Genomic DNA, 16,962 nt, shown 5'->3' with positions numbered 1-16,962 from the left:
TGAACAGAAACTGAAGTTGTAATTCTAATTGAAAGCGAGACTGGCGTATTTTCACGTTTAAGCTGCTTGCTTTAAATAAATCTATTGCATAAAGTGCGATATAAATAAATGTAACGTGACTGGAGTGCTGAATCGCAGAGCTGGTGCAAACATAACCACATCGCTATGATCAGACGCTTTCTGCTGTTTTCTCATCGCTGTCATTTTTCTGTTGCGTTTACTTTGTTATTGAGATGAAAGCGTGCAGCACATATTTACATATTCATCCAAATGTCGCTCTCGGTAGCGTGGACGGGGTCGTGATGTTCGCTAATATTATAGTGCTGCACAGGTATTTCAAACTTCTTCACTTCTAAGCAAACAATGAAAAAAACATGTCCTTTTATAGACTTTAATGAACCATAAATATCTGAATTGAAACAAGTCTCCTGAGCTCTGAAAGGATAACATCTGAGCAGGGCAATGTCAGTTCTGGGTGAAGACTTAAAGGACAGCAGCCACGGCTCTCTTCTTCTAGTTAGGAATGTTACACTTTGACTCTATGCTTTGAGGCTTTGAGTCATATTGGAGCCATGTGGACTTTTCATGGTATACAATAAAGGAGATGTTTGAAATTCCTTCGGCCGGTCCCAAAGAGCATAGACGCGTCTGTTGAGGTTCATTAGCATCCTCAAATTTCAGCTTTGTCATCCTAGTTATTATCGCTTAGTCGGATGGCATTGATTAACGCGACAAAAAATCGAATGATTATTTAACAAAGTCATCACTGAAGTGGGATGTGTGTAACTTTCAACATCACACACACACACACACCGGAGGAATAAAAGGAGCGTGTTTCCTTTGAGGAGGCTTTCCTTTGACTGCTTCTCTTTTGTTTGCTGATTGGAGCTCACAGTCCGACAGCATCACACGGGAGGAGTAGCGGTGAGGGGCTTTCGGCTCAAACAAGCGCTGTCACTTTGATCATTTCCTACCGCTCTTTGATCTCTGCTAAAACACCCCAATTTATCTGATAATGATGTTTAATTGATTATGCGGAGCCAGGGAGTTCTGGTTTTGTTTTATATTATTTGTCTTCTTCGTCTCTGGTCTCCAAAAGAAGACCGTTGACACGCCACGTCGCCCCTTTCTCTTTCTTCTTTTAAAATAAATAAAGACGTCAAACATCAAAGCAGTTCTTGGTTAATAAAAGAGGACCTCAAATATTTTCCATTATGTTTGACATGGTTTTGGGTTTCGCCATGCAGAACAACAACAACAGGCCGGAATACGGTGACACGCTTTTTTTGTGTGTTGTTGCTTAGTGTCTGTGTTGCAGAGATTGAGCAGACTAAACCCAGGCTGGCTCTGCTTTGATGTCAGTGGGTCTGATTATTCAAAGGTTGTCTCTTTTGAGCACTGACCTCCTTGGGCCAGACAGAACCAGAGCGCTCTTTATACACATACATGCATGAACACAGACGTTGCTTGATGCCGCTTTATTTACTGTGCAAGCCTCTCTCGTGATTGCAACCTTAAAAGTACAACAGCCAGCAATAGGATCTTTGTCCTTTTGAAGTCAATTGCGCTCTATGGCCAACGATACCCGTGACCTCTGCCCTCGACGGAGAGCCTAACTTTGATGGCGCATTTGAGCAGAGACAACTGTAAAGTGTAAATGAGATTAAATAGATACAGGAAAATTAACATCCACAGACACACACACACAGACACGGACAAAATACAGTAAATCACTGAAGACCAGCGGTTATGCAGTTGTTTTCCTCCTTCTATGGTAATTTGATGTTCTCTGCACATAGTGTTCTTTTCCGTGTTCTGCATAGTTCAATATGTACTTCCAAGTTTGGACAAGACTGAATTTATAATCTTAAATCATTTTGATCAAAATGATTGATCTGATCTGAAATTATTGTATGTGCCATTACAAAACAAAACCATTTTTTTCAAATAGCTAAGCTGCTGCCAACTTTAAAAAATATACTTGTGTACGGCCTGAATGTATTGTTTTTGGGCTTTTACCTGCATGTAAATTGGAATTAGGTAGAATTTAAGTAATTTCCTAATTTCGTCTTTGCATTTGTGTACTGTTGAATGTAAGAACAAGCATTTATTATAAACTAAACTAAAATTATTTTATTTGATTTCTCTTGAAACCTGTATATTGTGTGTATATAACTGTATTTGTAGTTATGAAATTATTAGTAATGATGCAATTACGATTTAGAACATTTCAAATAAATGAAATCTAAATGTAATATTGAATAACACTCCACAGTTAAAATCATGGTAGCATTTTATTTTTGATAGACATTTGAGACATGTGCCTTAGACATACTTTAGACGTGTAACTTTGCAACTACATGTCAACTATCACCCAGACAGCAACATAGTGTCGGCCCAGATCCGGCCCACATCTGGTACACATGGACTCCACTCGACTCGGATGCGGGCCGGATCTGGGCCGACACTATGTTGCTGTTTATTAGTAGACTGTCGGCTTAATATCTGCAAACACTTTGATGCTCCCCAACAGACATTATACTTACTATAAGTAACTTTGCAAGTACACGTTAACTTATTTACTAACCCAAACCCCTTATTCTACTAACCCGAACCCCTTATTCTACTAACCTGAACCCCTTATTCTACTAACCCGAACACCTTATTTTACTAACCCGAACCCCTCACTCTACTAACCCAAACACCTTATTTTACTAACCCGAACACCTTATTCTACTAACCCGAACCCCTTATTCTACTAACCCGAACCCCTCACTCTACTAACCCGAACACCTTATTCTAATTAACCCAAACCCTGAACCCCTTATTCTACTAACCCGAACCCCTTATTCTACTAACCCGAACCCCTTATTCTACTAACCCGAACCCCTTATTCTACTAACCTGAACCCCTTATTCTACTAACCTGAACCCCTTATTCTACTAACCCGAACACCTTATTCTACTAACCTGAACCCCTTATTCTACTAACCCGAACCCCTTATTCTACTAACCCGAACCCCTTATTCTACTAACCCGAACCCCTTATTCTACTAACCTGAACCCCTTATTCTACTAACCCGAACACCTTATTCTACTAACCTGAACACCTTATTCTACTAACCCGAACCCCTCACTCTACTAACCTGAACCCCTTAACCTGAACCCCTTATTCTACTAACCCGAACACCTTATTCTACTAACCTGAACCCCTTATTCTACTAACCCGAACCCCTTATTCTACTAACCCGAACCCCTTATTCTACTAACCCGAACCCCTTATTCTACTAACCCGAACACCTTACTCTACTAACCTGAACCCCTTATTCTACTAACCCGAACACCTTATTTTACTAACCCGAACACCTTATTCTACTAACCCGAACCCCTTATTCTACTAACCCGAACCCCTCACTCTACTAACCCGAACACCTTATTCTACTAACCCGAACCCCTTATTCTACTAACCCGAACCCCTCACTCTACTAACCCGAACCCCTTATTCTACTAACCCAAACCCTGAACCCCTTATTCCACTAACCCAAACCCCTTATTCTACTAACCCGAACCCCTTATTCTACTATCCCGAACCCTAACACACGAACCCTTAACTAACAGTCTACTCTAATGAGAGTTAGTTGACATGTAGTTGCAAATCTTACAGTTAATAGAATATCTAAAGTTGACCATTGAAATAAAATGTAAAGTAAAGAGTTATGAATTACACTCGGAAACATTTTGTAATTCAATGACATGTAGGGTTGCCTACATACTTAAACTAAAAATACACACTAAGAATTTATGCTACATCCCAGAACGAGCATAAACACATGCATGGGAACTCCATCAATATTGTTTAAAAATCATCCGGATGCACCTAGTGAAGTTTGTGCGCAGAGCCAATCTATCCAGTTCTATTACTTCATAGTTTTGATGACTTTACTATTATTATTAATATTATTGCACGCTGGTCTATTTCTATCCCGTCACGCACATTTTTTTTAGAGCTGCGTGCCTATCCAAGTACAATAACAGGAGTTCCAGCTCGCCTGAGAGTGAGAAATACCGACTGAGACGACGGAGACAGAAAAACATATCAACTGGGATTACTACTTTGTTTCACTCAATTAAAAACATTACAGATAAATCAGTCTACTCAGTCCAGACAAGACTGCTACGGCTCTATCTGTCATATTCAGCCAGGAAGCAAGTGCAATAATCTTTATTCTTCACCTTAAATGCCTTTATCTGTGACCTCACGCTTTTGAACCACGCATCAGCCAGATCAGCGGACAGCTGGAAATGTCCTCTCTGTTATAAAGGCATTACGATGATTAATACATCTCGGGCTACTGTATGTGGATATCGAGAGTGCACAGTGAGAGAACAGACAGCACGCCACTGGTATTTTTGGTCATTATGAAAATTACCGTTGTCATGTCGTGTTAAATGAGAACAAATATACCACACTGTCCGGGGAGAGACAAATGAAGATGTGCAGATTAAAGGTCCCAGGCTGGCACTCCCCTGCTGTCCCAAACTGCAATTATGGTCATTCCTTTTCCTCTGTACTTTCAAAAGACTGGAGCATGCTTTTTAATGCAGGGAGAAAGTACAGAAAAAACGTAGACTTGTTGACAAGAGTTTGACTTGTGTGCCCTGAAATAGTAAATAGCCAGGGTTGTAATTTGAAAAATGCTTTTGTCATTCTTTCATTTTCTCTCGACAGCGAGTGGGAACCGAAGAGGCAGAGCCAGAGGAACATAACAGTACACACATAACACTGATTTTTTTTCAAGGTAAATTCAAAATTTGTTGTTTGCAGGGATTTGAGTAATCTTGGGGAAACAAGTGCCAACTTTGCAAGTCAACACATTTCAAAGACAAATGACTTCTCTATGTATGTGAACAAATCCTTTTTTGTTGTGTATATGAGACCGATGACCCTCCACGTTGAGCCACTTCATTGAGAAGTAAAGCTGTAAGGTATAACTTGACAGTTGTACACAACTTTAAAAGAAATCCAGAAATGCAGCAAATGTCTTACTTATGCAGCAAGCTCCGATTTTACTGCGCATAAGGCAACTTTGTTTCATAGAGAACCTAGAACACACTTCTTAATTACAAATTCAAAAAGGTGCCTTGGCATACTGTATTTACCCTGAGCGACCTCAAGGGGGAGTTCTCACAGCACATGGATCTGTTCCTCAAATACACTGCAGAGGACAGGGAAAGATTTGCTCACCTAATTCATGCGTCTCTGGTCTCCCATCCTTTCGTTTACCTCCATTTTGCTATTGTGTGATATGCATCATCCTAAAATCATGCATCAATCAGACTGACTTCATCAATTTCAGAGTCTTTCGAGAAATCTTCAATCTCACTAACATGTTTGTGCAGCTCCAAGAAGATCTCTGTAATTCCTTTTGCATGTCTTGCATCCTTGATTCATTTCACAACATTATCTACTACTAAGGCTACAGCTAAAGCTGCTTAGCAAACTGGATTTCTGAAGAACAAAATGAAGAACAACTCCCAAAATATTGAAGTCAGGTATCCTTTGTGCCGGAGATTCCTTTGATGTCATGGAAAAGTGATGAATCTTTGTTGTATTTTATTACCAGTGGATGTTTGAAAGCACTCCTGGACTCTTTGAAGCGAGCGAGGGTCTGTTTCTTCTCTAGAGAGGTGTCATCACATTATTGTTGGCATGTTGCCTCATTCTGATTGGATCTGAGGAGACGAAACACTATGGCTTAGCTTAAGCTGACTTGTTTGTTATGCTAATGAGTGCACATTAGCAAATTAGCATTTTCTCTCTTAACTATTATGATTGTTAGCATTTCATTCTTGAATCTGGTATCTCAGTAAGCCAACTAAAACAACTCGATTTTGGTCTTGGATGATTCACTCGATGACTTTTCTCTGAGGTTTGTCCACTATTAGTAGTGCTTGTTAAGCTGGTCATTTGAGGGTCATTTTAAGTTTTAAAGTTTTGAACAAACGCCAAACCCTCGCCATGTTACTCCTTCAATCCACAGACATGAATAACACTATAGAAAGTACTAACACTTACTTTCTGAGCAACTGGACTTGCAATTTCGCTTGACATACTATTGGGAGGTATAAGCAAGCTCCCAATACACCCAAGAAACTGCAAAACAATAGATTAAAAACTCAGAGCACCTTATCAATGCCCTATAGCATTGTGGTGGCGACTTTTGTACGAATATTTTCTTTCTAAAAAAAACAAACAAACAAACAAACAAAAAAATAGGTATAGCAGATATCACGTATATTCTTTTCAATATAATACCAAGTGAGAGACTAGTGGACTATGGAGACTAGTTTCCGCCATAAAAAAAAAAGAAAAAAAGGTAATTGCGAGTTTTTTATTTCACAATTCTGACTTTTTTCTCCGAATTATGTAATATAAACTAGCAATTGTAAGTTATAAAGTCAGAGTTGCAAGATATAAAGTCGCAATTGCATGTTACAAAGTTAGAATTGCGTGATATAAAGTTGCAATTGTAAGAAAGAAAGTCTGAATTGCGAGATAAAAAGTTGCAATTATCTTTTAAAATTGTTTTATTCTGTTGCGGAAACCAGCTTCCGTAAGTTTCTGTCAAGGCCATGTTGTGTTTACTTTCATTTTTACTTGTTTTCCTTATGATTGAGTTTCGCACCTGTTCCTTGTTCTGTTGATTATCATTTCTTGTATCATTCTGCTTCACACGTCTTCAATTGGATTAAAATACACAGGGTTTCGTGACAATTTTTAATTTGCCATCATTTTGAACATTTAATATACCTGATCAATGATCAATCAATTTGCAGCTTTTTTAATTAAAAGAACAAATGACAAACCCATTAATATAGGCCAAACTAAAATCTAGTTAGTTGTTATTTAGTGTGCAATAACTTCTGTTATGATGTTTGGGAACCAGCGCTCTCTGTCAGAGGCCGTCCGTCGCTGCTTGCGCTTCTGAAAGGATGAGCAACCTTATAAAACACATTATTTTCATTCTAAATATAAATTAAAATGGTAACACTTTTCATTAAGGTCTAATTTGTTAACTTTAGTTAATGCATTATATAACATTAACTAACAATGAGGAATTCGTTTTACAGCTTTTTTTAACCTTCGTTAATGTAAGTTAATAAAACAAATTGTATTCATGTTAGTTCACACTGCATTAACTAATGGTAACAGATACATCTTTTTATTGTAATAATGTATATGTAAATTATGAGCTTAACATTAGAATTAATAAATGATAATTTGTAGATTTGATATTTGGCATTTGTATTGTATGCACTTGGAACTACTGTAATACTTCAGAATTGATCTGCCCTTCAAAAATCTACTAAAGAGAATAAGGGAAGCAAGACTTCCCCAGAATTGTATCTTCTATAGGCTTTTTTTTTCTATATGTTTTTCTGGTCAATCTCCAAACGGTGGTCACGGGTTTTTGTCTAGCAGGGTTGTAAGGCTTTTCCTAATGCCCCAACCACTCAAAAAAATGAGGAAGTTCTTCTTTCTTCTTAAAATTGTTCTCTGATTCATGTGTCTTTTAAAAAAGCGTTTACAACTCTCATGTCTAAAAATAGCTTCAGAGAATGTTATGATTTTGTTTCTGTCTTGGACTTGTAAACATGTTTACTACCAATATACTGTAGTATTGGTGGAAAAGGAGGCGATTTCCTTCCAGTAAACATTTGGAGTTATAATAAGTTGAAGAGACGACCTCAGTTACTGTTTGATGTGGTTCGTTTTCCGACTGGAATTCATGAGCCTTCTGCCGTTTGAAGCTCTTGTTGGTAATGAAGTGGTAATCTGTCTACATGGAAGATCACCCTTGTATCTAGAGTTCACAGTGTCAGCCGTACGGTTTACAAACTCTTCTGTGACACTAATAATGTTGTCTCGAAAATCCACATTTACAACTTGCTGGGTAAACTCCAGACTTGTGGCGTTCTCTCCCATGGATGTGTGCATGTTTGCGGCCCGACCACCATTCTCTACGCAGTGTTGGGGAATGACTTACTAAAGAAGTGCTTTAAGCTATCTTGACTGCATTTTTTCAGTAAAATGACAGTAGCTCTTTCGTTTTTTCTCGCTCCTGATATGAATCGATGAGAATCCGACAATTAAACAGTTTGTAGTTAGTTGTGTTTTAATAGTAGCATAGCTTAAACTACTAAAGCTGGTAGTTTTAATGCAACACATTTTTAAATTTTGGGTTATCCAAGACGAAAGCAGGTCAATCGTTTCAGCTCAACCTTTTTCTTTTGCCCCTTTCTTGAGGATGTTACGGATCCACCAACAGCATGCAGTGCCATGGACTGCCCCAAAAACAGCATTAACATAGGTAATGTGGAGGGGAGATTCAACACATGATCGTGGACGATGTGTTTGAAATGTTAAGTTAAGAAAACAATCCGCCTAATGGCTCTGTATTTATGTATTTTCTTTGGGCCTTTGAAGTGAGGGGCCACATTACATGCTCCCATCACACCACTGCGACTGCAACAACACAAGAGCACTTACTCTGACCTCTCACTCTCAGAGCCACTCCATTGATTTTCAAGCAGTATTGGTTTCATCAAAGCAAAGGAAACAACTTGGGAAGATCATATGCGTCTCTGATGCCACAGGCAGCCTCTCATATTTTAAAGGTCTTCGGGCAGATTGATAGGAATGCAGATATAAATGAAAAAAGACTTTGAAATAATGAAAACGTAATGACTGTTACAATGTTGGGCAAACCGTATCATGTGATACAAGCTTTGCGAGAGATTATTGTTATTGCCTTTTACTCTTAAGAACTGACATGTGCCCTCTTTACAAAGCATGGTTAAATGCTGCTGCTTTCTAATGCAAACATCACTATTATTGCCCATATTTAGGGCTACAGATTGTTTAGTGCAGAGAAAAATGCCACAATGGGACGTAATGATGATGTCATGTTCCTCACGGTTTATTTTACGCATTCAATCTGAGGAACCCAAAAAGGTTTGGGTGTTTCTACATCTAAACCCTGTTTTACCTGATATAAACATCAACCTTGGGTGATTCAAGTGATCATCCTCTGTGACTGTTTGTAAATGGTTTTCATTGAGGGCAGGGAGTCAATTCAAGTTTTGCTGGTGATACTTGTGTGTTCTTTTGTATATTAACATATCAGAGATTAAATCATTGGGTAATACTTTATTTTAAGGTGACGTAGTTACATGTTACTACATGTACTCACTATAGTAATAATAACAGTAAATTATGCATAATTACAAGTAACTAACCCTAAACCAAACCCTAACTGTAACTGGAACTGTAAGTACATGATGTTAATTAATATTACACAGTACATATTTGAATAAGTACAATGTAACTATGACCTTAAAATAGTGTAAACAATCATGGTTGCACAAAAAAAAAAAAACTTACACTTTTACATACTTCAGGTCACTAACGAGTCGTGACCCTATATACTTTTAGATTAGAAAACAGAAATTCTATTATATTTTTTTCCCACTTTCCCACTCTCCGTCCACAGAATACGTGCAAAAGTTGGCGAGGCCTTGTTGAGCTGCGCTAGAGAAGATTAAATGTGTTGTCGCGGTTTTTTTACACCCTAGAAAAAGTTTGTCTTAAAGGTTCTCTAAGCGATCCTGGGTGACATCACTTCTTATTGACGTTCGAACTATTGTCAAACAAAACGGAGGCTAGCTAGACCCTCCCTCCTCCTCATCCGCACACTAACCCCCCAAACCACACCCCCAAACCCTTCTTGTCGGTCATTGGCTGGAACAGTTTGTTATGTTTTGGGGAGCGGGTCGCTGCAGTTTGTTTTTGGTGCTGTTTGTGAAGCATGGGCTGTCTACAGAGATCGCGTTTCTTTACAGTGTGTTCAGGGGACAGGCAGCCAGCGGATAGTGAGGAGATGTTTGCTGTATGTGACAAAAAATGTTTTGGCCAAAAAACGCGCGACATCGCTTAGAGCACCTTTAACTAAGGCTGACGAACTTCGAGAGGTTAACATTTATTTTAAACAAGCTCTTTCTTTTGTAAGACTGTCCGTCGCCCTTTAGGAAAATGATCCATGATTTTGTTATCGATTACTGCTTGTATTACCATATTTTTCCGACAAATATGATTAAATGGTGAATAACATCATATCTATAAGAAAATTACAAAAAAAAATACCACCCTGAAACGTCCTGTGAAATCTGTGCTTGCAAAGTCCCTGCTTGAAATCCGTTCAGCACAATGCTTTTTTTCGTTAACATTGTCAGGGTCTGAATCGGGCTCGATTGTGATGCCATTGTTAATTTTTACATCTGAGTAGAGCTCGCTGTTTTGAAGGGGCATGACATTTCCCGAACACGCGCTAAGCGCTGCCAATCACAACACACTGAGCCAGCTAACCAATCACAGCACATTTCATATTTCGGAAGGAGGGGCTTCATCGAAAAAAGACGCATTCAACCAGGCTAGGTAGAGAGGAGCTGTAATAATGTAAAATTCATTCATGTCCACCATTGAAAAATGGGTCTAGTAGACAAATGCCTTTTTTCACCTATATTTAGAGCTGTCCAGTTTGATCAGATAATGTACAGATGTAAACAGGGTCAAGTTATTGCAGCTTAAGCCTATAGTCACCAACTCATCAACAAAGCAATAACGTTACTGAGGTCACACTTCTGTGGACAATAAGGTTTACCATTTCCTCAAGTCTTTTGGTGTGAACTATTGGTCACTGCCAAGACCATGAGAAAACACTATTCATGGTCCCCAGAGGTGGCCAAGATAACTGGTCGAGTCATTAAACTCACCGGGGAATTTACTTAATGAGGTTAATAGTGTTCAGCCTTTGACAGACATGGATGTGTGTGTACCAATTGCCTTCTTTTCAAAGCTTAATAAGTAAATAAATCCAATGCCTGAAAATGAGTAGAAAAAATGGTTAGTGGGTTTCGAGCTTTAGTTGTAATGATGGCTATTTACATACATTTATCATTGTAGTTATGGAGGATCCCTTTCCCACTCTACAGATAAAGCGTTGTGAATTTCGGTTCGCGTACCCCGAAGTGATAAAATAAAATTCTGTATCAAATTTATAGGCAAGACAAGTAGTTTGTTTAGGCATGGTTTGTAGGGAAATTACAAACCTGCGCACACATATTCAAACGAATATAACTATAGAATCAATTTTTAATGCGCATGTGAACGCCATCCGGTCACAGGTTCGCGTTTAAAGTCTGTTTAGAGAGAACGCCGTCGTCTTAGTGGCCCCTAATGTAATAACAAATGATAATTTTGCTGGAAGTGAATCAATCAAAACCAACTTTAGCTGGAAATAACATTATTCAAAAATCGCTATAAAGCCAAAACAATCTCTGTTACCTTAAATTGTATGTTTATCTCTGTAAAGCTGCTTTGAAACAATCTCCATTGTTAAAAGCGCTATATAAATGAAGATGACTTGACTTGACTTGACTAGTTTGCTGAGCAGCATTTTTCAAATTTCAAGGCCCTTTTCATAAAATTAGAAATGGTCTATTCACACCGAAAGGAAATAATTATCCATCAGGAAAATAAAACTGCATCGGTTTTACTAAGAGTGTAAGCCAAACTAATTGTCAAACAACTTTTTTCCAAACCATATTTTTTGTTATCTTTTGGTTACACTTTATAATAAGTATACAGCAATAAAGCACTTACAAATCATTAACAAATCATTAGATTAGTTAATTCATCATAGTTAATATATGGTAGCCTCTACATTGTTAACAAATACAAATAGTGTACAAATTGTGAGTTCTTCATTTATTGTCACTGTAACACAATTATTATAGTTCAATTGGCTTGTAGTAAAGGTATTGTTAACCCTACCCATAACTTACAGTATCCCTAAAATCAGAGGGAAATGATAGATGAATAACACTGATATAGAAGCACCATACCCTGGTTTTAGGCCTAAACTTGACATAAAGTGTAAATGTGTCCCTCAAATCTGATTGGTTGAACTGAATGTTGATTCAGGATCATGTTATACTTGTTGAAATCATGTTCACCATGGTGGCTAACATCAACATCAATAATCCAATACTTATTTAAATGTCTCAATGTCTTTCAGTAAATTTAGTCTCAGTATTTCTCAATATTAAATTCAAATTTCAACAACCACTTAATTCCATTGAATAGCAATATATTTTTATTAATGAAATGACTGGAGATGTTCAAGTTTAAGTGCAGGTTATGTGACAAACTAACTACTCCTACTACAGGTGATGATTAACATCCACTTCCCGGAATGAATGCCAAGGACTTTTTCCACTCCTTGGAAACAGGTGGGATGTGAAAACAACACAATTGTTCTGTTTTGAGGGAAGTTTGTAGTGTCCCTGGTTTATGTGTCTATGCTGTGGGGTTGTGGATTATTATGGTTCCTTGTTAGTTTCTGTGTGGTTGTCTGTGTTCTGTGGGCCATCTGTGGGTTGCGTGATTGCGTTTGAGGATGGTTGTTCTGTTAGCGGAGTTAAACAGGCACAGTCACGAGCTCTCCCTGACGCCACGGGCACAAGTGTCTCTGTTTTCACATACGCTCACACACACATTATACAATACCTTGGTAAGAAATTTGACAAACATTTATACAAACACATTGTACACAAATGCTCGCACACTTTGAAACGCTTATGACTGCCAGATGGGGGGAAAAGACCCTTACTCCAGTAGAGGCCCCAAATATACTCACAACAAAGTTATTTTTCGTTCTTCGCTTAAGGGTAAAAATAAGTTCTAAATACCTTTGCAGCGATATAGCTAACATCCCGGTGCCATCCACGCTGCTGAGAGAGGCATTTAATACAGTATATATATTAGAGAGAGAGAGACAGATATATATATATATCTCAATTTTTTCGGAAAGTTCACTTGAAAATTCGTGAAATGAACTCGTTTGGCCTGATTTTTCCAAAAATTATGTCATTCCAATTAATTATTTGTTTTCGCTTGAAGTATATCAGGGCCTTAAGGTCAAGCTATTGTGGCCTCTTCCACTCAAAATGGAGATACATTTTTTTTTTCTCAATAGAAATCACAGAGATGGCTTGTGGAAATGCTTGATTGTTTATTGTTTATTTATTTGGATCCCCATTAGCTGCCACTAATGTTGCAGCTACTCTTCCTGGGGTCCACATACAAAAACATACATAAAATACATAAAAACATAAATACGTAAAAACATACATAATCCAACCAACATTTAACATACAAGTTACACATAAATCTAAAACCGATACCTACAATACTTATGAAGAGTATCGTGTATACATAATAACGCAAGCTACCACCAAAACAGCATCATAACACACAAAACACAATTATACATCAAACCATTTATCTAAGCTCATCAATGTCTGTGTTATTATTCAAGTATTTTTTTTAGTAGGCTTTTAAAGCCGGCCTTACTAGGGGTTTCAACAATATAAATTGGTAAATTATTCCACATTTTAATGGCTCTATACATTACAGATCTGCACACAGCATCAGTCCTGGGTTTTTTCAAAGCTAGACAACCCTTTGTAGAATGTCGAGTACTATGACTATGTTGGTTTCTCACATACTTTATTTTTGAGTACAGACAAGTAGGTTGTTTCTTATAACAGATATTCCTAAAAAAATTCATAAGGTTGCATGACAACCTCTCCTCCACTCTAAGCCAAGAGAGACTGGTATGCATACCGTCCGTACTCACACCCCACGGACAGGCCAGTGCGAGTCTTGCAGCTTTATTTTGAGCTATTTGTAGCTTAAACAGATATTTTTTAGCCACACCTGACCAGACAGGTGAACAGTAATCAAGGTGGGATAAAACCAATGCCTGTGTCACCAGCACTCTAGTGGCAGGGGTAAGAAAAGGGGAACACCTTCTAATCCCAGATATTCCATTACCCATTTTCTTAACAATATTGTCAATATGTTTCTCCCAAGTTAACTGTCCATCCAATGTAACACCAAGCAAATTTACCTCTTCAACTTGTTCAATGTTCGAGTCTGTGAGTGATAGACAGAGCTGATTATCACCCTTACTGACATATCTAGACCTGAACAAGATACTTTTGGTTTTAGTTACATTTAAAACAAGTCTGTTTTCACAAATCCAGTTCACTACAAGTTGTAATTCTGATTGAAGTGTGTTTCTTAGTTCGCTTATACTAGCTGATGCAAAATGAACAGTTGTATCATCCGCAAATAAAGTCGCAGAGCACTTATTCAAAACATATGGCAAATCATTAATAAATATAGAGAAGAGTAACGGCCCAAGACAACTCCCCTGTGGCACTCCACACTGTAAAGTTTTAGGGAAGGAAAAACTACCATTAAAAAATACATACTGTTTCCTATTTAATAAATAGCTATTCATCCAATTTATGGCTAATGGACTAAACCCATAAGTAGCAAGCTTATTTAATAATAACTCATGGTCTACAATATCAAATGCAGCGCTAAAGTCAAGTAACACAGTTCCAACCATCATCTTGTTATCAATACAAGTCAACCATTTATCTGTCATGTCTGTCAGAGCTGTGCACGTAGAATGATCAGCCTTATATGCATGCTGACAATGAGAATTTAAGTCATTAAATACAAAATAATGTAGTATCTGCTCAAACACAACTTTTTCCAGTAACTTACTTAAAACTGGAAGAATACTGATGGGTCTGCTATTTGCAGCTGAGAAACTTTCCCGTTTATTTTTCTGAAGAGGTAAAACCCTAGCAGATTTCCAAACCTGAGGGAATAACCCCTCCTTTAAACTCAAGTTAAAAATATGACATATTGGCAATGCTATAATACTTGAAACAACCTTAACTAAGAAATGAACTCGTTTGGCCTGATTTTTCCAAAAATTATGTCATTCCAATTAATTATTTGTTTTCGCTTGAAGTATATCAGGGCCTTAAGGTCAAGCTATTGTGGCCTCTTCCACTCAAAATGGAGATACATTTTTTTTTTCTCAATAGAAATCACAGAGATGGCTTGTGGAAATGCTTGATCTACATCACTATAACACTTCCCTCACTAGCACCCAGACTGGCAGGATCTGCAGAGGTTGTTTGTGTGAACCATCCCAAAGCTGCCAGAATCTCACATTTGATAAATGCAGCCCAACACCAGAGCTCTATTTATTACCTGAATGCGATGATCGTGCTAAAAACCTTTGCACACTATCCAAAACTGCATTTTTATTTGTAATATGTGGCTATCCAATGCTTTAATTGCTGCCCATTTATAGTTCTCAATTTATTTTATCTTAGAAGAGCAGACATCTACATAAAAAAAAAAAAAATCTATATCATTCCCGTTTGTGAAAGCACAAACATTACATTTTAGTGAAAGAGCAAGCGATAAATCAGTGAATTATTACTTTCTAAAATCCATCAGTCACATGAGACTTGCACTTACATGAGACTTGCACTTATCATAAACACAAATTACACACTAATATTGCCTCACGCTTAGAAACTGGAACCGATATCGTCTTAAAAGTCACGTTCTTTTCCCTGATCGAGGAGTGAGCATAATGAGGAATGAGTCTGATGGATGAAGAGCATAATGAGGAACAGAGTGTAAACAGTACAGCATGATGTTAAAATGAGGGGGGAAAACGGAAAGAGATCAAACAGCCTGTGTAATTCTACTTTGATGTCTTTGTCCCTTGCTCAATCTTGTAGTGGTTGGGGTTTATTGCAATATTCCACAATGAGGTCTAGGCTCCACGATCTGCCAAAGTCCCAGCATGCCTGTACGTCTTATCTATGCATCCTGGATGTCCAAAATTAGATTTGATTTACTAGATCAGTACTTTTCAAATGCTGTTAGTGGTAACAGGAGTCATTCAACATTTCATCCCATTCTAGAGCTATAAACTCTATAGCTTGGAAAACTTAGAGTAAAGGGCTAGAGTAAAGGTTTGGAGTACGATGGAATGCTACAGTTTTAAAATGATCTGGTGAAAGCATATCTAGATATGTCCAAGACAATGAATAGCTACAGAATATCCAGCTATAAGTTTATCTGTCTATGCGAGTCACCGTGTGATGTATAGCATTGGTGTGTCTTAAAGAGGTGGCCATTTGCACAGTCTGAACTGAGCTGGGCTGTGATGTTTGATGATAGACGAAATTAAATCTAGGCTTTTAAGACAATGACAACTTTGTGTGAGACCGAAACTCTATGCCTTGTATTCTCACATGAATTGGCAGGTGGGGAAGAGAAATGAATGGCAGGTCAAGTAAAAAGATTGTGGATGGAGACTTCTTAGTAGTATTTTAACCACAAGGTGATCAGGGCCTGGAGGAGAATCTAAATAAGGCAAATTGGGCATCCTTATGGTAAGCCCTGAGAGTTCTTGTAATATGATTCACAAAGGAGAGCCTTAGGTCATCTAGAGTAACACACCTCGAGACATCCATCTGCTGAGATTGAGATTTTATAAGTAAGTCCCTTGGGGGTGGAAGAGGAAGGTGAAAACTAAATTTTGAGTTGAGGGTCATGGACTGAGGAGAGAAGTCATAATGCGGGGGTGTCCAAACCTGCTCCTGGAAGGCCAACCTCCTGCTCCAACACACCTTCCTGGAAGTTTCTGGTGCATCTGGAGACCTTGATTGGTTCAGGTGTGTTTAACTGGGGTCAGAACTACACTCAGCAGGACAGCGGCCCTCCAAGAGCAGAATTAGACACCCCTGTAGTAATGACCAACTTTAAAGCATGAATGACATGCGGTGAAGCCTTAGCTTGATAGGTTAAATTTGATTGGTTTGATTCATTGTGAAGCCAGGTGGATGCACAGGGGAAGAATGTGTTAGTCCCATGGATGCTGGAGGTAGTGTGGGGAGGTAAAGAAGAGATGGTTGATTGGAAGAATGCTGTCATTGCTGACTGGATGCCTTAGAA

This window comes from Rhinichthys klamathensis, unplaced genomic scaffold, assembly GCF_029890125.1.
Source record: "Rhinichthys klamathensis goyatoka isolate OS25496 unplaced genomic scaffold, OSU_Roscu_1.1 h1tg000189l_1, whole genome shotgun sequence".
Lineage (NCBI taxonomy): Eukaryota > Metazoa > Chordata > Actinopteri > Cypriniformes > Leuciscidae > Rhinichthys > Rhinichthys klamathensis.
This window is presented reverse-complemented; position numbering follows the sequence as displayed.